Source organism: Bombus affinis, chromosome 11, assembly GCF_024516045.1.
Source record: "Bombus affinis isolate iyBomAffi1 chromosome 11, iyBomAffi1.2, whole genome shotgun sequence".
Taxonomy (NCBI): domain Eukaryota; kingdom Metazoa; phylum Arthropoda; class Insecta; order Hymenoptera; family Apidae; genus Bombus; species Bombus affinis.
Window position 1 is genome coordinate 252,463 of NC_066354.1, and position 5,319 is coordinate 257,781.

Below are 5,319 nucleotides of genomic sequence, written 5' to 3' on the forward strand. Positions count from 1 at the left end.
GAATCCATTAAGGATCCCACGTCGAGAATTTGGAAATAGAAACTGAAATTATCAGACTTCGAGTTCGATATCCAATACAAAGAAGAACGAACAAATGCAAACGCAATTGCATTGTCCAGAAACCCCCCAGAGGTGTGCCTGCCAATCAGGAAGCGAGAAGAAGACTCGCCAGATCGATGTCCACATTTAAAAACATTTCAATTGGATTCCTCAACCGAGGACTCTCTCATATTTGAAGCTAAACCACATGTCTTGCCTCAGTTCTATGATCCGAGAAAACAAGGAAAAACCTTTACTCGAAAACACCTTGCCATAGAAGAAACACCCGTAAAATATTTTGACCAAGCATTAGCCGAAATCGATATAAACGCAAACGAGGAAATAACCACTGAAGAGATAAAGGACATCGATAAAACGAGTGAAGAAGAACTCTCTATAACAATTTCCGAACGATTCAGCAAGAAGGAAAAGACGCGAGACCTGCGGTACTTGCGGAACTAAAAATTTCGGAAACGCAAGGCTCGATTACAAGAGTAAATGATCATAAAGTAATATTCGTCGATATACAGGGCGCTCCGATAGATAAAGGAGCCTTAGAAACGAAGAAAGCAGGGAAACTGCCGCATTATGAAGACCTAATGTTGGAAAGAGCAAGGTTGAATCAAGACTCCGGAAAATACATCGTATACCTACCCATAAAGGAAGATCCGTATAACGCCAGAAAATTTACTAAATTCATTGAGATCCTTACTGGACGTAGTAAATGAAAAACAATTAACGTCCTTTAGCATTAGCAGAGAAAATTTGGAAGTAATACCCTGGCGACACACAATCAGGAAATTGAAGGGAGTATTTATGGAAAAAACCATAACTATCGCCATCTGCACTGGGGAAGTAATCACACCACCAGTTGAAATGCGAAATAATATAATACGAGAAAAACACGAATCATGTTTAGCGGGACACAAAGGAGTAACAAAGACCTATCAAAGAATACGACAACATTATTACTGGGAAAATATGAAGAAGGAAATTCAAGAATATGTAAGAATGCAGATGATGCCAGTTAAAGAAATTAACAAGAATAAAGACGAAGCAACCGATGGTACTCACAAACACACCAGGTAAAGCTTTCGACAAAATTAGTATGGATATTGTTGGTCCATTACCAAAGACACAAAAGGGAAATGAATATATATTAATTATTCAAGATTTATTGACAAAGTATTCGATCGGGATTCCGATGGAAGGGATCTCTTCAGCTGAGATAGCAAACGTTTTCGTAAAACGATTTATTTGCCGATTCAGGTCACCGATAGCCATTCTTGCCGACCAGGAAGCGAACTTTACATCTTCGCTGATAAAGAAAGTAGCAAAGAGATTTCGCATCAAACAATACACTATGTCGGCATACCACCTACAAAGCAATAGTTCAATCGAAAGATCTCACCATCTATTAACCGAATATCTCAAGTTATACATCGAAAATTCCAGAAACGGGGACGAGTGGGTAGAATTAGACATGTTTTCTTATAACTCCCCTGTACTCCACGAATTAGTCTTTGGGCACTTGGCCGGAGAACCCTGTTACGTCGCGTGAAAAGGTCCGCGCGACGTCCTTCATTGTCTGACCGTCAAGGCCCAAGCATCGTTAAAGAAACCCTCAATAAACCTAAGGCCCCACCATAAACCGAGTCTTATTAGTTGGCGTCTAAAAAGTCCTTCGGTCTACTGTACATTCTGCCAAATTACGGAGAAAGGAAGTAGTTACCTAATGGGAAAAACGAAATAATTGCCTAACGGAAAGGCTGGTTTTTCCCATAAATAATGTCGCCCATGAATCACGTTGGTAAGAGGCTTCTTCCTCCCATCTTCCTTCCCAGCATCGGTCATAACCAATCGGCATCGCGGATCATTGCCCTCATTTTCCTAACTAAAAATGTAAGCAACGAATCCGCGTTCTTTGTTCAAAGGGCACATCCATACCAAGCTTTCCTCCGTAATCACATCAGAACAAACTTCAGAGTTCCTTCGGCTCTCACAGTGCCTCCAGTTCCGAGAGTTCCTTACTTCTCACAGTGCCTCAGTTCCGAGTTTTCCATCGGCTCTCACGGTGCCTAGAGTTCCTACAGTTCCTTCATCTCTCCGACTGTTCCTACTGCTCCGACTGCTCCTACTTCTACGCCATCAGGAGAGTCACTATATTGGTTCTCATAACCAGCGAACAGTCAAGGACAACATATATACGGATTCTCTCAACTAAGAATAATCGTTCTCTTCGTTACCTGTATTTTAATCAACGGCGTTACTATTTTGTGTGATTGTATAAAGTGTTGGAAATACATAATTTATAATTCTGTGAATCACAGTGTTATACTAACTGAATCACCCCTATTATCCTAACCGAAATCAGGGGATCGAACTATTCGTGGTGTCGATTATTATAATCGTAACGGGAATTTACGACTCCCGTTGACGCGTATTCTCGCGACCGCGTCTCCCCGCGATAGCTCGAAAATACAAACCCACTGGCGAAATGATAATCGAAAAGAACATGGAACCAACATATGCAGAATATCTCAGAGACCTGTTCGATAAAATCAACACCTTGCAGCAAATGGCAAAAGAAAATTTGATGAAATCCAAATTAAAGTCAAAAGAATATTACGACAGGCGAATCAACCCGCAAAATTTCAAAATAGGTATATCTACTAAAGGAACCTAGCAAAGCAAAATTTCCTGATCAATATACAGGACTGCATAAAGTGTTAGAAATTTTGCAGAATCAAAACGTCAAGATTGAAGTGAAGGGGATTCCGCGAACACTACACTTGAACAAGTTAAAACTAGCACACAACCGAAATAGACAAAACGATTATATAGAATAGCCAAAACGATTTCAAGAGGCAACATAGTATGGTAGTATATAGTATAACACTGCTTGTCGAATAATGAAGATAGCAGAAACCCAAAAGGAAAAAAAAAGAAATTACTATGTATTTTAGCCGCTATTTAAATATAAAATACGTTAATTCAATAAAATAAACAAAGATATTGGAAGAGATTAAAAAGATAAAAGTACCTTATAAATCAATGAGGCTTGTAGATAAGTAATTATTCGTAAAAAGAAATGTATGTGCAGGAATTCCACAGGGATTGGTTATGGGTCCATTTTTGTAAAACATAGCATACGACGATCAGCTGAAACAATTTAAAAAAAAAAAGAAAGAAAAGAATATTAAATATTTCTAACAATATTAAAGTTAAACTAAAAGAAATGATGATAACTGTTAATAACTAATGTTCGACAACAGACTTAAAGTTGGCCAATGAAAAAAAAACTGAGACTACTTTACTTACAGGTATGAGAATACCAAAAGTAATAAAAATTAAGATTGACAATTATAACCTGAGAAAATAAAAAAAAAGAATGTTATAAAATACTTTGGACTAGAACTTGATAATAATAGGAAATTCACTACTCACATCGAAAAAAGGTATACACAAAAGCCGAAACAGTTATGAAAAGCTTATTACCAAATTTAAGTGAATACATACGGAATATTGAAGCAGACACTAGTGGAAGAGTTAAGAAGGCAACAGGAAACTGAAAAACCAAGAACAATTAGTGACATTATAACAAAATAACTCAACGTTGACGCAACGGTTTTCGCGAAGAAGAAAAAGAACAAACTATGCGGATACTAACGAACTATGGGATTTTTTTTTACATACTTACAAATCTAACATAAATAAAAGTAGTCATAATAAGTGCTGACAATGTAATGAAGAACCAGATGATGCCGAACATGCACTGTGCATGTCCTACGTGAGCGATGCAGCGTATAGTCTTGGAGAATAAAGTCGGAGAACCTATAAGCAGTAATAATATAGTGAACAAAGTTTTAACTAATAAGATATGGATTAGTTTCAAACTGTATTATGAAGTAACAACCACTTAATAAGAAAAAATAAAATGGCCAATAAGTATAGAAAGAGGTTAGAAATCAATTAAGATAGGTTAACCGAATATCAACAACATAAACAACTGGAATAAGAGGATAATATATTGCATTAACCTATATAATATTATTATACTAAATTTGATATATAGAAATATTACAATACACAATAGTAGTCGTTGACACGATACACTATAAACATATTAAATTAAACAAATTAAATAGCAATTTTAATACTTACAGATATAGGATAAATAAAAGTACTCATAATAAGCGTTGAGAGTGTAACAAAGAACCAGACGATGCCGAACACGCACTGTATAAATGTTTCAAGCAAGCAACGCAGCGTTGGAGAAATAGAATCGGAGAACCTATGAACAATAATAATTCAATAAACAAGCTCTATCTAATAATATATAGATTAGCTCCAAAAATTATACCATACAAAGATGAAATAACAGCAAATTACAAGTACAAAGTAATGGAAGGAAATAGAAACAGCCAATAAATATAGAAATAGGTCAGAAATTAATCAAGACAGATTAACTGAATATCAACGACAACATGATTAAAATAAGGAATTATTATATTGTATTGACCTATTATAGTATTATTATATTGAATCTGGTATAAAGAAATAAGGTTATACTATACAATAGTGACCGATGATACAATACATTATGCACATATTAAATTAAACCAATTAAACAAAAGCTATATAAATATAAACAACGCATAACCAAGCAGCGAAACAGGGCTATTAATAATTTATAGATTTCAACAACAATACAATCCACGTGCTATTATATTAAAATAACACACTGTATATATACACATTATAAGGAACACAAAAACAATATTATTGTCATTACAATATTCAATTGCACTAAAATAAAGTTAAAAATAAGTAACAGATAAATAATCATTCCAGCATTGAATAAAAAGTTATAAAACACTGAAAACATTCACAAGCGGACATTTTAGAAGTAATAGTGATCGTCGTGAGCACGAAGTAACTTTTACGCATGCGCAATGAAATACATACAATAATTATATACACTATAATAAACACAAAATAATACTACTCCCATTTTAATCACACATCATCTACTAAAATAAAGTTACAAATAATTAACAAATAAATAATTAATTCGATATTAATAAAAGTCACTATATACTAGGGACATTCACAAGCGGCTATTTTGAAAGTGATGCTGATCAACACATGTATGCAGTAACTTTTATACGTTGCAAAATAAATTATATTTTCGATGAAGAAATAAATATTTAATAAGATGATAATACAAATGGAAGATTGTAACAAGGAAAAAAATGAATAATAATTATTACAATACAA

General features: G+C 34.5%; 1 long non-coding RNA gene across 3 annotated transcripts; it reads right to left on the reverse strand.

Annotated features, from left to right (window-relative positions):
• Positions 1 to 1,718: 1,718 nt before the first annotated feature.
• Positions 1,719 to 5,109, reverse strand: LOC126922079 (uncharacterized). 3 transcript variants are annotated; one of them, XR_007712652.1, is made up of 5 exons: positions 4,785 to 5,109; positions 4,204 to 4,333; positions 3,740 to 3,873; positions 3,083 to 3,607; positions 1,719 to 2,285 (listed from the first exon to the last, which is right to left on the reverse strand). It is a non-coding gene; the product is annotated as an uncharacterized LOC126922079 (long non-coding RNA). The 3 variants fall into 3 exon arrangements; XR_007712653.1 differs by having other exon boundaries at positions 1,719 to 3,201; positions 3,559 to 3,607; positions 4,785 to 5,101; XR_007712651.1 differs by having other exon boundaries at positions 1,719 to 3,607; positions 4,785 to 5,099.
• Between the last annotated feature and the right edge of the window lie 210 nt (positions 5,110 to 5,319).